The sequence below is a fragment of the Falco cherrug genome, chromosome 2 (assembly GCF_023634085.1).
Source record: "Falco cherrug isolate bFalChe1 chromosome 2, bFalChe1.pri, whole genome shotgun sequence".
NCBI classification, from domain to species: Eukaryota; Metazoa; Chordata; class Aves; order Falconiformes; family Falconidae; genus Falco; species Falco cherrug.
In genome coordinates this window covers 57,866,888-57,883,427 of record NC_073698.1, presented here as the reverse complement: position 1 = coordinate 57,883,427, position 16,540 = coordinate 57,866,888, and the positions used below count along the sequence as shown (strand labels likewise).

At 42.2% G+C, this 16,540-nt stretch overlaps 1 protein-coding gene across 3 annotated transcripts in view; it reads right to left on the bottom strand.

The window, feature by feature from the left end:
* The window catches only part of CLYBL (citramalyl-CoA lyase), a 174,533-nt gene that overhangs the window by 68,093 nt on the left and 89,900 nt on the right, over positions 1–16,540 (bottom strand). The window lies entirely within an intron of this gene.

Sequence of the window (16,540 nt, the reverse complement as noted above, 5' to 3'; positions counted from 1 at the left end):
TGGATGGCAACCTGAGCGAGGGGCAGCAAGGGAATTGTGTGCTCTCATTGCAAACAAGGCAAACTGCACACTGGATTTCATTAGGAGGAGCATGGCCAGGAGACTAAGGAGGTTGTTATCCCCTTTTACTCAGCACTGGTGAAGCTGTACCTGGAGTACAATCTCCAGCTTTGGCCACCCACTTCAAGAGAGGTGCTGAAAAACTCTGAAGGGTGCTCAAGATATGAGAAAGCTTTTGACACTGCTGCACATAACAACCTCAAAGGAAACATGCTAATGTGGAAACCTACCTTCAAAAAGCAGCAACCAGTATTCAGCTGAGCACCTCTCCTGAAGGGTGAAGGGGCATAATTTCAGGATTTTCATTATAATTTAGGCAGTGCAAGAGAGATTAGATTTTCAGTATCTTCAGAGACCTGTAATTTGGAGGGAGATGCAAAGATGTTCCTGAGAACTGGACAGACAGTAAAAAGTGAAAAAGAGAACAATACCAGATATAAGACAGAGACACAGAGGCAGAAACAGCTGAAAATGAACTAAGAGCAGTAGGTTGAAGTGAATGAGTGCCACCAATGCACTGTTATTACAAAGAAGACAAAGCCAGTTCTGGAAATATCTTAACAGGAACATCATCTATAATAAAACAGGAAGTAATTGCACTGATTTATGTTGCATTTGTAAGAGCTCTGTTGAAATATCCAGTTTTGGGGACCAGAAATGAAAAAAGTTGGAGAGAGTCCCCCAACCTACAAGAAGATTAATAAGAGTTCAGGGATGTCCTGTTAGAAAAAGCTGAAGGATAGGCAGTCATTTTCACTATAAAGAGAAAATCTATAGGAGCCATTAGTTACAATTCAATACACAGAATAATGTTGTACAGTTAAGGGTTACATTTTCCTGCTTTTCTTTCTGTAAGTGGTCACAGACAACAAAATCCATCTCATTTGCTGAAAATAGCTTTAAGTTAAATTATTAGAAAATCCCGAATAGAAACTAAGGGGACCAGAGACATCTGTGGACATTCTCTACAACTGGTTACAGAAACATCCATCAGAGTGCTTTGGAAAGGCTTCATCCTGCTTCAGTCAGAGGACTGAACTAGATGATGACAGCTCTTCCAGCTGAGTGCTTCTCTTACACCAGAAAACCCTCAACAAACGATCCCAAACGAAGCTCCTAGTTTCCCCTGCCAGATATGTTTATCAGTAAGACAAACAAACAAAAAGACACAATTCCATAAATGCTCTGCTTCACTCAAGGAATCAGGCTTGATAGCTGTGGCAGACTTACTACACGTACCAACTCTACTAAGCACTTGTGGAGTTCTGGGTGTGAAAAAGCCAGCGGCTAACAAGTTGGGAGCTTCCTCTTTTCTTGAACAGTGAGAGTAAAAAAATGGCCTATAGGCAGCCCCGTGTGAAACCCCAGGCAAGGCTTCTTTGAGCTGAGAAGCTGCTGCTTTGTGCAGTGTCCCTCAGCAGGATCTTGTTTGCTTCACTAGCATTTCCCCACACCCTGTCCTCGGCTTACCAACTCGTGGACCACATTGGAAAAAAGCCTCCTTACTACCAGATTCAGCTGCAGTGTGCCGTAACCAGCTCACAGAGGTCCCTCTGCCACTACCTGGTCTTCAGTGCTCAGAGGTATGCATAATATGCATTATTATTGTAATTTTTGACCCTAGCCAGGATGACAAGAGGCTGCCTGCCAAGACTATATGGCCTGGAAAGGTAAGCCTTGTGGGTCTGCTCACCTGTAGCAGCACAGAGAAAGCTCAGAGCTTCCGTGGCAAAAGAAAGGGGAGGTCTCTGAGATCCCTTCAACACACTGGCTGTGCTTATGGCAAAGTATTGTCACTCCGCCTGCAGGAAATGTCACCCCTGGGAAGGCACGAGCCATGAAATGCTTTGCTATGTAGCACCACACCTCTGTGAAGAGGTGGACATAGGAACAGGTGATGTCTGCTGACTGGGGATCAGGATTGCTGTCACAGGCTAGGAGCCAGCTGCTCTTTCTGCTAGTTTATGTCAAGTCACACCAACTCAGAGGTTGTTCAGTGTGTGAATCCTCTCCAGCTACAAAATCAAACCTGTGTGTGCAGGGGTACTTGTAGGAGCCTCAGGCACTGAAACCTACAACCTACCACCACATTTCTGGGAATTTCTTTTTCTTCTCAGCACCCCATTGTACCCCACCAATGATAAGCAAATTTGACAACATGAAGGCAAATCCTGAGATCAGGTGCCCTGACTGGCAATGCTCAGGTGCTGCTGCTGCTGTTTTCCACGTGCTGGCCCTGAATGAGTTTCTACAAAGCATCTACTCTAGAAAAACACATACGCAGATGCAAGAGTGCTGGGTGGCAAAGACATGCACCCCTCATCCCTCCCCCCGATTCAGTGAGCACTTTCACAGTCAACCAGCAGCTGGCCATAGCAGGTGCAGGGTCATCTCGAGGATGAAAGGTGCTCTGCTCAGTAACCACATCACTCCCTCGCATCTCCATCTCTCTCTTCTAGAGACTGAAGGCAGATGATGAGTGTCCAGTCAGGTGATGTGGATGCAATTCCCTGGTCATACAATGCTCTCTTCCCACATAATCTTTCTTTAGTTCTCATTTGAGAGCTGCTTCACCTGCTGTGAAAACGAAAAATGAAGTGCTAAACCTATTTACACGAGCTGAAGAGCTAGCCAAATGTTTTAAAAAACAATCCAAGCCTTTTGGGCCAAATCTGTATACTTCCAACTCAGACAGCAAAACTGGAAACAAACTCCAAAATCCTATATAATTGCTCATTACTTAAGGGGGAGGGAAAGATAGGTCCTTTATCTAAGGACCACATGCTTCCGGGAGACATCAAATTCATGTCCATCCTGATGTGAGAAATCACAGGCACATTCTACTCCCATTTCTCCAAAGGTGCCAGCACCTCAGAGGGCTGTTGGGAATGGCTAAAGCATACCTGCATGCTTTCAAGCACCAGGTTTATGGACTGTTGCATACTCCTACATACAGAAAAATAATTAAAAAAGCATTTGGGGGGCAGATTTTTGAAAAAGAGCCACAACAGAGGGCAACTATTTCCAGTTCCCACTAGGGTTCATTATTGTTGATACAACATGCACATAACAGGGGATAAATCTTGGTCCTATTGATGCCAAATGGTGTGAGTTTTCCCACTGACATAATGGAGCCAAGGTTCTTCCTCATGGCACTAACCTCAGAGGAGCAGTTTGGCAACTTGGAAATTTCACACTATTTCCACAGCTTAGATATTGTTATATGCTTTGCAAGGTAAAGTCTATGCTACCCAACCATGATTTAAGAGAGCCCTTAAGGCAGTCCCAGCCACACCTCTGGTAACAGATTTACCACAGCAATGATGGCTAAACACATGTGCTCTGGCAGAAAAGATGCTTGGTAAAAATGTAAGCCAGTAAGTAATAATGGTTAAAGCAGCAATCCACAAGGAGGGAAAATGCAGCATTTCAAAAGCACCAAACCGAGAATCAACCTATGAAGCCATGTATTAGGTTTGCAAAGCCACAGTTAAATCTCTGATAACAAAATCCCAGTCTGACAATGACTCAGAGATAGTTCTGCTTTACTTGAACCAAGAAACTGGGAGGTTGGATGGCAAAGTTAGAACAAATAGTTTCAGTTTAGCTCTCACTAGTAATAAATGAAATTCTCCATTTGATAAGAAGAAAGAAATTTGTGAGACAAGAAGACAGCCAACAGATACTGTAACAGAAAAATCTGTACTGGGTCAACAACACTGAATATGATGCTGTGAAATCTGGAAGAAATTGTCTGGCATGTTTTTGTGACTTACAAGTTTACCAAGTGGATTCTTCTTAATCCTCCACATAACAAAATACTACTTTCATTATTTCAATACTGCAGCTGTGAATAAGGGCTCAGATACTAAACACAGAGCTTTTAAAATAATTTACAGGAGATGGATATTTTACAGTTTTAAGTAATAAAAGGTTTTCTCTGCAACTGTGATGGGGACAAAGAATTTTTAATTGAAATATGACACGGCATATACTCTTATAGCTACTTAGTCTATCAATGCCTAGAATAAAGTATTGCAAGACAAGCAAGTTCAGTGACCCACTCATCTCCTGTACCACTGCCTATAGCAGTTGTCCCATGTGTCCTTCAAGGTATGTAAGGAGAACTTCATCATGGACTTTGTGAAACAGCTTTATGGGCCTGTTCAATAAAGGGATGAGCGTTTCCTCTGCAGTGCTGCCAGTCCTTGGCTCCTATGGCATCTAGCTGGAATGCAAAGACCTCAGACCTTGGGACAGGAGAAGGCCTTTGTGGCTATCCCACGCTCATTGTTGGGTAACTGTGAATTAGTCACAAGGCACGTATAAATCAATGCATGGGCAAACATATGAATTATCAGTTGTGGAGCCTTTTCCTGCCCAGTGTATTTCTTTTGTACAGGCAGAACATGGCCAGTTCCAGATTTCATCTCATGCGTATTTCACTCCATTTTTCTTCCTGCAGTATTTGTGCCATTTATCTTGTCCTATATTCACTTTCCTTTTTTCCCCTACTTTTGGGAAAAGCATCTAATATCCCTGTAGCATTAGTTTTTCTTTGTTAATGTCAAAAAATGTTAATCTGTGAAGACTTGCTTCCTAGATAATGTTAATTCAGCTGCCAGTTTTATAATAGGATTATGCTTTCCAGGATTTAAAAATCCCACTTGTTAGCTACAAAACAGACTTCTACTAACAGCTATAAAATCTAATTTAATCCCTATTGGCATTAACTAAATAGCTGAGGTATAATTTCTGTCTAGCTACACTTAACACCCTGCTATTGCCATAAATATATAAAATTCCCTTTGAAGTTATAAAAGAAACTGTTCAGTAGGATAAACAGGGTCTCATGAGTCCAATCATATGCTATCTCTAAGGCATAACAAATGTTGTTTACATATTGTAAGGATTTTGTGGACAGTTTATTTAAATAGATTCACCCATGTTTGCATGTATTAATTTGCCCTTTTTCTCAAGAAAATGCATACTAAATGATGATCTATAATTATTCTCTTTAAAAATAATTGGTTAACGAGTGGAAGATTGGGTCTGTGTGGAATCAAAGTTTAAAATGAAACCAAATAATCTGACTAAGCTGGAAGAAAATACTAATTTGTTCAACATATCCGCTTTTAACGCACAACTGTATTGTGAAACCTTAGAGGATGAAGTTATCTCAAGCCTGGCATAGAGGCAGATATTTTGAGGCAATCTAGTAAGAGATTATAACAAGTAAGGAGGAAAGAATGCACAAGCCATGGTTTATAATCATCCTAAAATGAACCACCAGGATCTTTACAACCATATCCTCCCAAATGAGGAACAACACAAGGATTTAGGGTCCTCTGGAGCTCAGTGATCAGAAATTAAGAGAAATATTTATAATTCTTTTCCCCGAAACTTGAAACAACTGGCAAGTACATTGTTTTGGAGAGAGTAGTCCTAACACACTGCAGTGAAAGAGCTACTACAGTGATCCACAGTAGACAGTTTTATGTTATGCAACCATTCAGGAGTTGAAACAGCAATCTCAGAGCAACCAAGCTGCTTTAAAGATAGAAATTGTAAACAAACTCAGAAAACACTAAGATTTTACTTATCCTTTCAGAAAAGACACAAAGTGCTGATCAGACTCCACAGTAAGCTTATTACTTTCCTTATTGATAAACGCCAAGAGAGATCATAATCTCCCTTGTGATATTCGTAGCCAAAAGGAAAGATGGGTGACCTCAGCAGAACAGCTTACATTAACAGCCAAATCTGTAGTATGCTGGATTTGCAGATGGGTGCATTTGTCTTTGGAGACAGATATACAATATACTTTGGTCAATGCATTTAGATGTGCTAACAACTACACATGGTCCATACACACATAAAAAACACTGCCAAAAGAGCAAATTCCAAATGTGCTAAATGTTTTGACTTCCCCAAGATGAAAAAAAAAAGTCATGTTTTTTGCTTCTTTGCAGAAGGATTCCTCGGTTGGAAGCCCAGACTCTGGGCATGTTAATGTGTAACCTGGGGACACCTTAAAAGCCCGCATGCCCCTGGAGCCTGTTGCATACTATGTAACCAGCAGAGCTATGCAGGTAGATGTGAGTAAACAAATGCATGTACTTTCTAATGCTTTGTCCTTGTTTATTATGGCTTTTACAATAGGTTCTAGAAAAATCGCAAGAGTTGCACATTATGTTTTCTTCTGGTACAAGTATGCAATGAATGCTCTGGATGCTCTCCAGTTTCAATAAGCCAGAGATGTGTTTTTATAGCTGTTTTGGGTATCAGACTGTTCCATGAAAGTTTATTTTTTGGTATATAAAGCACTGTTTAAGATAACAGTCTTTTTACAATTCAGAAAAGAAAGTAATTCACAGAATATGTAAACCTTTAGGCAGTCATGATCCATGTGTTTTGTCTTCTGTTGAACAGAGATAAATTACTCCACTCTAAGTTGAAGAGACATCATGGCATGGGCTTAGTTTGTTGTAGAAATAGAAGGCAGGTTTTAGATGGTTCTATACTTATTTTGGGAACGGTGTGTCCCACAACTAGCACACACACACGCCTTCAATTCAATATATAGTGGTGTATAGGAGGAAGAAGCTCAAACTCCTGAAAGGCTTAATCCTGAATTACTCATTTACACACAAATGTCCTTAACTCATTATGAAAGTTATTTGAATAGGGACTGTAGCATCTGTGGCATCGTAAGTATTGTGGACTCCTACTGACTGGACATACAGCGGAAGGAAATGCGATGAGGCTTCCACATAGGTACTGGTGGTTTAGTTCCCACCACTGAGTGCTAGGATCCTTTCCTCTGGTCTCCAGAAGAATAACAGATGAAACCAGAGGTACAGAGGTTAAACATCATGCTTTTAGCTGACACCTGCCAAGGTTCCCAAGACTAGCAATGACCATGCTTATCCTTATCTGCAACTTCCATATACACAGCTATGCTGTTCCTCCATCTGACACCAGAAATTATTCTCTCGTACCCAGCATCCCCCCACACTTCCTTGTTTTGTTACCTAATAATACACTAAACCCCAGGTAAACAGGTAACATTTAAACAATTTGGTAAAATAAACCACAGATTTTGCCCATAATCTTCTGAGTATCTGTAAGGTTCCCTCCACCCCTCACCATCCTGGGACAGGTCCAGCTTTGATGACATCACTGCACTGGGAAAACTGCCATTAATTTCTACCTTCCCTTACCTGCCCATCTTAAATCAGACCAAAGGTCCACTAGACCACTACCTTAACTGTGACTGTAGAGGTACCTTGTAGAAAAGTTTACCAAAGAGAGCAAGTGCTGTATTCTTTGTGTGTCCCACAACTTTCTGATCCATGTCCGTTAATGGGGTCTGTGGGTTTCCTCATGTTTGGCCTGTCTCTCTGTTTTCAAAATGTGGCCCTTCCAAAGTGGAAGAATAAGCAGGGTGGACTACTGGTTATAAGCACGATGGAGTCTTAGGTTGAAGACTAGGTTTCAAGATTAATTGCAATAGAAACTTGGACATACAAACATACTCCTCTGCCTGCTCATGGCCAACCAAGAAGCAAAGGAGACCTGGAGGAAATGGTGCTGAGTGCTGACAACCCCTAGGACTGCAATCTGGGAGTACCTTTATGTTTTCCTCACCCACAGTACCACTGCAGCCCTGACTGACACCACCCAACACAAGGCTCTGCATACAAACAAAAGTCTGTCCAAATTTAATCCAACAGATTGTTTCTAAGCTACATGTGTATACTGATTTTTTTGTATTGCCTTGACATTGTGTAGCACACTTAAAACTCAACAGCTCCCTTCAAACTAAGTTCTAGATGCTCAATGGCTGTGCAACCAACTCCTTCCTGCTACGAAAACAGATGAAATATTGAAAACTGGTCCCAAAATGTGTAGCAATTCATGACTTCTAGTCCTACAGTTAGCCTTCAGTACCCAGGTGTGCTGATGTGCCTGTGGACAGTAGACTACACAACAGAGTTGAAGTACTGTGAATTCCAAGTCCATACAAACATGAGCTGCATGTTTTAAAATATTTTCCGAGGTCTATTAATGTATTCCTGCCTGAAACTCCTGTTAATACTGAACCAAGACATTTTCCCTAAGATTCTAGACACCATTCTGTTAGCAGTAAGTTATATCAGAACATGTGCAAGTCAAACTTAATTGGATACATCTGAATCAGTGGAAAAGAAGTAACTGGCAATTCAAAAGCTCTGTTCGAAGAGACACGGGCATTACTGAGCTCATTAAGAAGAAAATTGCTGAATATTGTGATCGTCCTTACGAATCCTCAAATCTTTATGTAAGGAAGATGATTGGCTTGTAGAGTAAAACAATAGGAACAAAAACTTTTATTGTTGCAGTTACCACTCAGGAGTGGCAGTTCTTCCAGGACCATGGTGGGATTAATAAGGAAATGAAAACACTTTACAACTTTCATAAAAATGTATATTCATCAGAACTCTTCAAGGATCAAAAAGGCCTTGCAGAGTTTCACTGTACAGTTCAGCTTCCCTACAATAAACCAGAGAGACTTCTGGACTCCCCAATTCCTACAGAACAAATTTCCCATGCTACTGAGACTTTTAATAATGGCAAGCCACTGGGGAAAGCAGCGTTCCCATTTTAATTTTGTGCAACTTTTGAAGAGAAGTCACCCTACTATGCGCCTGTGTACATTTAATCATTCTCTACACACTTTATCAGCAAGCCTTCTCCCTGTAGGAGGAATACAATTAGGTACAGTACTAATTTATTATAAATAAAGCACAGACCTGGTAAAATAACCTAGTTATGAATGCTTCATGCAACTGTGCCCATGAAGTACTAGCTAACATTCTCACTATGAGCCGAGAGAAATACCTGTGGCATTGATAAATCCTAACCAACTCAGCTTTATTTTAAAAAAAATCATCACATAATACAGGAAAACTGTTGATTTTAATTGAAGTAGCTACAGATTCATGGAAACCAACTGCAGTTTTTCCCACTGATACTGTAAAAGCCTTCAATAAGATCAATAAGGAAATTCATTTCAATAAGGAAAGCAGAGGATTTTTTTTGTATACCATGCTGACCCATTTTATGTATTTATCTCCACCCGCAAATTTAGTTGAAGTGTTATTTTATATGCAAGAGCCTCTTCTCATCAGTGACAAGGAATAAAAAGGTCACAAGGCCTCAGATTAGGGGAAAAATGGTAGGCAAGGATGCTCTCTCACTGGCATGCTGTTTGTTCTGACCCCAGGATCAGATCACTAGAGAGATGGAAGAGGCATTCTCGTGGGGAGAAATCTCCATAAAATCAGCATGTATGCGGATGATCTGCTCTTAACTGTAATGAACCCAGAGTCATCTTTTACGTATGTGTTATTCATAATGGAACAGTTTGAAAAGTGGTCAGGCTTTAATCCTATTTTTAAAAACAGATGATTCAAAAGAATTAATTAAATATTTTTTTTTCTTCTGTGACACAGCACAGTGATGATCTTTTAAGTGGCTACAATATATTAAGTAGGAACAAATTTATGCTATAACCCTAAGAGGCCATGCTGCAGATAAGCAAGATAGGCCCTTCTGTACCAATCCTCTTAGCCCAACCAAACTTCCCCTCACTGCTGAGTGGAGCAGGGAGAACAGAAGAGGCTCAGGGGCTGCCATTTCCCTTCTTGAGGAAGGAATGTGAGGAAAGGACAGAGCTGAGGCTTCCCCTTCCTCACCTTCTCTTGCTCAAGTGCTGGAGGAGAGCACAACTTCATTCAAGAAGAGACAAAAGTGATACAATCACAGTTCACAGCAAAAAGAGCTTAGGAACTTAAACCCTAAACAGTCCTACATCATTTTACGGTGCAGTCCCGAGTATCAGTAACTTCTTTTGAATGAATGAGATCTATGTAGTTCCAGAGGAACAACAAATAAATTTCCTATTTTCAAATGTCTCATGCCAGAGGACCGTGCAGATGTTACCCAGCCATATGTACACTCCAACCGATTGCTTTTACACCTCTAATATAGAAAAGATGTGTACACTAAAGAGAGCTACAGAGTAAGGTGCCATATATCTCAATTATTCATAACCATCCTACTGATCTCAGTGAAGATAAAGCCACTAATAGCACTGGTTTGGAGGCATCAAAATGCTCTGAAACTCTTGTCAAGGGCTCAGAAAGAGACATAAACACTACACTAGCAGCTCCAACTGGTCTCTTGCTAGGCTGGCCTGGCAGCTAACACCTCCTGGATGCTCTGAAGAACAGCAGCACTGAAGACAGGATCCTGCTGGAAAAAATGCTGTTCTAGAAAACCCTCTTGTAAAGGTGGTAACTTTACAAGACCTGTGGGAACTAACTAGGAAATCTCAGCTCACTCTGCCCTTGGAAAATGAAAGCACTGGCATGGAAATCTTTCTTTCTTCAACAAGAGGAGGAAACTTTTCCGCCCGATAGTAGGTTCACCTGGCATGGAATCACAGTGAGTAATGCAGCTCTACAGAGAAAGCTATACCAGGGAGTGCTGGCTTGGCTGAGAGCCCTCAAGATATCTTCAGACAGCTCAGCTCCTGCAGAGAGACCTCTCAACGGCATAAAATGCAATTCAGCTTACTGGCTTATATGACTTGGTCAAGCATGTTGATACAGCCATCTTTTTTATCTTTTTCTTTTTTACAATTAAAATGAAAGAATATTCAGGTCTTCTCCTGTGAAAAGCTAAAAGAGATATAGGCTATTTTTGTACCATTTCACAAAACGTCTCTAGAGTGTGATGCATTTGCAACATATCAACACTGCAATCTGTATTATTTCTAGTTTTAGAGTTCTAAAATTTCTATTTGAACTGTTCACTTGAAGATACCACCAAGCGAGCCATTCTGAATAATTTCTTTAAAATGTGTAGCAACACTGGAGAAATGTTAAATGTACATCAGTGGGGAAGAGCCCCTATATTTGTGAACAGTAGTCCAGAGAAAGTAATTTCCCTTTAGCAGTATTCAGTTCTCCCCCCAGCCAAAAACTAAATTCCTGTCATAAAAATTCCCAATGCCTTACAGAGTCAGACACCTGGAGAGGCAGCTGACAGTCTGCACCATGTGACACCATGCATTTGAACCTTTAAAAACAGTGCATGGAGCCCCAGCAAAGATTTGAGGTCACCATGGCTAGTAGGATATGTACAGCGAGACTAGAGCTAATTCTGTAAAAAAAGGCTGAAATTTTCAGCAACACTAGGATATCTTCCTGGCATCTTCCCTATTCTGAATTTTTTAAGACCCCCTACAGCTCTGTCTAGTCCCAAAGGGGTTGCAAAAGCCTCACATGTCCTACTCACACGAGGATCAGCTCTCACCCTACCTGCAGTCTTAGTATTCAGCATACTGTAACTCTGCTTTTTAGCCACTTGTTCCCACTAGTTCCCCTCAGAAAATTTGTTGAGAAATTTTCTCTTTGTGAACTTTTTGCTGCAAAGTTTTTTTACTGATTTAGTCAAAATATCAACTAGAAAAGCAGTTTGAAAAGAAGAAGTCAACAGATGATACCTGAAATCAGGGTCAGCACTGTAGCTCCTGAAGGTAAGAAATTCAGGCACCAAAATAGTATGTAAATTAGGGTATGGCTATGGGCTCTCTTCTTCAGGTGCTCTCTGTGAGCCACTACAAAACATAATTGTGCAGGGAGGGCACAGGGGAGGGTATCTTCCAAAACTTCTTTGAGAGAAAATATTGCATACAAAATAGTTAAAGGTTTTTAATTCATTACTGCAGCTTCAAAAGCAGCTACTGCAACCAGATGCAGTTTTGCAAATGTTATCAGGCTCAGTTATAGGAAGGTCATCTTACTTGTTTCCTTCTAACCAAATGGAGCTACTGACATTCCAGATTCTTGATCTCTCCAAATCTAACTGAATCCTAACACAAACCCACAGCATCTTGTTAAAATAGACTTGTTAAGATGTGGTACAAATTTGCTGCTTGGACTTGCTGCAAGTGAAGGCCTCCTGTAGACAGGCAAGTTTGGCCCAAAGCACTGTGAACCTTCAATCAGGTCCTGATTTTCCCAAAATTCAACATTTCTGCAGCAGTTTCAAGAAAATCTGCAAGTAGCATTTTTAGTGATATACAACATGGCAATAAATAGTCAAAGTCATCGGTACTATTTGTTTTAAGAATAATGATTAAAGGACAGACTCAGTGTCACTGTGTTTCCCAGTGTTGGTTTTCTCTGTTTTAAGATGACCCATTTGCAATGGGCCACTGAGTATTGTGCTTTAGTGCGTGTTCTTGACATATCTTTCACACAAACTCTCCAAACACCTCATAAACATTAATAAATTAGGCTGCAAGAGCAATAATAATTTCAGCTTCACATTCACAGAACCTAAGACTCAAAGTCTTCCTGAGTATCTGTGGCAGATCTAAAAATGAAATTCAATCTTCCAATCACTTCAAATTATGCTTTGCTACTAGATTGTGCAGTCGCATGGTCTAATTCAGGTTGGAAGGGACCTCAGGAGACCGTCTCGTCCACTTGCCTCCTCAAAGCGGGACTAACTACCGCTCTACACCAGGTTGATCAGGACCTCACCCAGCCAAGGCTCAAATACACCCACGGAGGGAGGATGCCCCACTGCTCTGGACAACCTCTTCCAGTCTTTGACCCCCGGCATGGGGAAGACTTTTTTCCCTTGTCTCCGGTCAGCGTTTCCCCTCAGGCAAATTGTGGCCATTGCTCTTGCTCTGTTGCTGGGCTCCTCTGAGAAGAGCCTGGTTCTGCCACCCACCAGCTCCCCTCAGGCAGCAAAGCCTTCAGCAAGGCCCTTCAGCTGCCTCTTCTCCAGGATGAACAAACCCAGCTCCTCAGCCTCTCCTCCTGCGCCGTGACCACCTTGGCAGCCATTCCTGGGCTCCCCTTGGTTGGCCAGTCCTTTTGTCCTGGGGTCCACAGCTGGGCACAGCTCCCCTTCCCCGGGAGAGCCCCACAAGCCAAGTGGAGGGGAGGGTCCCCTTCCCTGGACCTGCTGGCTGCCCCGCTGCCAGCACAGCCCTGGTGGTCGGTCACCTTTGCCGCAAGGGCCCACCGCTGGCCCCCGTTCAGCCTGTGGTACAACAGTTCCCAGGGCCTTTTCGGCAGAGGTGCCCCCGGGGAGCCCCAGCCCCAGCCTGTGCTGGTGTGTGGGAGTACCCCTGCACTCAGGCTTCGGTTTTGTTCTTGCGTGCCCCTTCCTCCAGACTGCAGAAACCCCTCTAACGGGCAGTCCTGCTGTCCAGTCATGCCTCTGCAAAATGCCATCACCCGCAGACCTGCTGCGTGAGCATGCACTGCATGCAATCGCCCAGGTTGCTGACTAAAATGTTACACAATATCTGCAAAATGCCACCGTTGACCAAGCAGCAGTTAGGCTCTGATCTACTGAGCGTTATTGTTTGAGCTCTTCTGGCCAGGCAGGCTGCTTATATGGTCCCTTGCTCCTCCAGCTGGCTACCAGGATATCACGGGACACTATGTCAAGAGCCTTACTAATCACCTTACTAAGATAAAAGACATCTACTGCTCTCCCCTCATCCAAACTGCCAGTCATCGCAAAAGAGAAGGCCAATCAGGTTTGTCAGACACAATTTGCTCCCCATCAGTCCGTTCTGGTTAGGTCCTTTAGGTGCCTTGAAGTATCTTCCATGACACTGAGCACTGTCGCTTTCCTGGAGACTGGTGTGAAGTTGATGAGTGCGCAGCTCCTCGCTCTTACCCATTCTGATGATGGCTGTAATGACTGCCTCTCTCCAGGCATCAGGAGCTTCCCACAGCCACCATACCTTTCAATGACAACAGGCAGCAACTTCATGATGACACTAGTTAGCTCCCTCAGTAGCCTCCAGTGTGTCCTGTTTGCTTCCATGGATCAGCTTATTTAAATAGATCCTAACTCCACCCTCTATTGCATGTAACATCTCCCTCCCCTACATTTTGCCTCTAGACACAAGGAGATTGTGTGTGGGTACTCCAGCCCTGTGCTGGGAGTTTGTGTTTATTTTTGTTGGATTTTACTATGTTTCTGTCGAGTTTTCCCTCTGACTGCAAAGCCCCATCAGAAAAGTAGCCATGCCCTCCAGCATATCAGCTGTACCCTAGTTTGGTTTCATCATGAACCTCGTGATAGTGCACTCCATCCCATCAGCCTGGTTGCTAGTGAAGGAGATAAACAGGACTGGCCCCAGCAGAGGTAGCTGCAATACAGCACACAGCATAGACTACCCAATTCCGGCAAAATGGCTATCCACCCTATAGTCTATCCATCCAGTCCGTTTTTAATCAGGCTGATGACCAGGGTATTACAGGAGACCACAGCAAAAGCTTTCTAAAGTCAAGGTAGGCAACATGTATTCAGCTTTCATAGTCAAAGACAGTAATTCATTTGGAGAATGCCAGGTACAGCTTGCTTCTGATCAATCCATTCTGGCTAAGTCCTAAAATACCTTCCATGAGAACCAGCACCACCAGTTTCCTGGAGCCTGACTTGAGGTTGATGGGCCCAGAATTCTTCACTCTTACCCCTTCTGATGACGGCTGCAACATTTGCCTTTCTCCAGGCATCAGGAACCTCCCCCAGCCACCATGACCTTTCGGTGATGACAGACAGAAGCGCCAGGATGACACTAGTCAGCTCCCTCAGCGGTCTCCAGCACATCCTGTCTGGTCACATGGACCAGCTTATTTAAACAGACCCTAACTTCATCCTCCCCTACTGTGGCTGCTACCTCCCTCCCCCAAGTTTTGCTTCTAGGAGATGACCTAGTAGGCCTGAGAACTTTATGGAGCAGTGGGTCCACACTTTCCCTGATTTTCCTTCTAATTTTTTTTGCTGATGGACTCATAGTAGTCATTCTTGTCCTGTTCCACCAGTTTTGATTCCAGCCAAGCCTCGACCTTCCTTGTTCTGCACCTAGTGTCTGGACCACACTTCTGTGTTGCTCTTTGGTAGCCTGTCCCCACTTCTACCTCCTGTCTGCTTCCTTTTTGCATTTAAGCTCAGTCAGGGGCTCATCTGTCATCTCAAGCTCCTATTACAGATTTCTCCCCTAATTTCTTCGAAATATTATACCCAGTAGCATAATTCCCCTTCACCTGAACAAAGCAAGAGTTTACCACCCTTTAGAAATCACTACGATCGACTTTGTCACCTTGATCATAAAATTTTGTTTTGCTGACATCCTCTATTACAAATAATTAAGATGCACCTAAAAATACTATAGTTTAATACACAATTGTGTCTTGTGTCATCTTACAGCAGCAGCCTCCCAAATATGACCTAAACAATACTAATCAGCTGGGACAGCAGATATAATCTTAGTCTTCCACATAGAATTTTAGCAACTGGAAAATGTTTTCCAACTGTCTTCAGCAGTACACATGAACATTTAGCAATGCTATTTTCACTTTTCAGAACTAAAATAGATATATGCAAATTCTGTGAACTTTTTTCTTTCCAACATACCTGTAAAGAACTGAAGGTTAAAGAGAGCACTATCCAAGAGAGTCCTTCTGGAAAGCATTAAGTCCCAAGAAACAGAAAAGAATAAAATCCACATTTTTGAGATAATACAGGAAAATTTTCAAGCCTATTTTCATAACTTCCTGGACAACGCATTCATATTCAAACCCTAAACACTGTTTGCTGTAATTTCAAATACTGTAAGGTAGATAGGAAAACTGACAAATATGAAAATGATGTGACAGCAAACTTACATTCCTATTAAGAAATAGCTTTCACTAGGAAACATGTACGTTAGTTTACATTGTTTAAGATGCTGGACTTGGCAGTGTTAGGTTTACAGTTAGACTCAATGATCTTAAAGGTCTTTTCCAACCTAAACAATACTGTGATTCTAAGATGTGAAATATTTTAAAATGGTTATTTTCATATATTTAAAAAATCTGCTTGCAAACAAAATGGAATGCATGCTAGATGGTTCTCTCTCACAATTCAATGTCAATGAAAACCTGGCACTGGTACTTGACACATCTATATCTGTCTCCCACTCTGCTTTCCATCCCTGCTTTCTTGCAGCTCCTTCAATCTAAACTGCCCTCCAAATCCTGGTACGTTCAGGTTCTAAGTTCTCCTTCCTTCAGAAGCACTCCTAACAGCATTTCTTCCAAAAAGCTCAGGAAGTAAATCTTTCTAAACACCCCAAGGCTCAAACCCAAACCCATGTTGGTTTTGCTCACAATCTGAAGATGCTTTCGTTTCAACAACAAACCCCCCATGTGGTGATTCCGAACTAACTCTTCCTTTCCTGCTTCTGTTCTCACAGACCATTTCATCCTCCTCCCTAAGAAATATGCAGCAATAATAACAGCATCTCCCACTCTTCTGTGCTGAGAGTTTACGCCCAGCTCTGTGTTCCTTCAAAACTCCCTCCCCGCTTACTCACATGGCATCTCTTTGAGTTCTGGGTAAGCAGATTTTC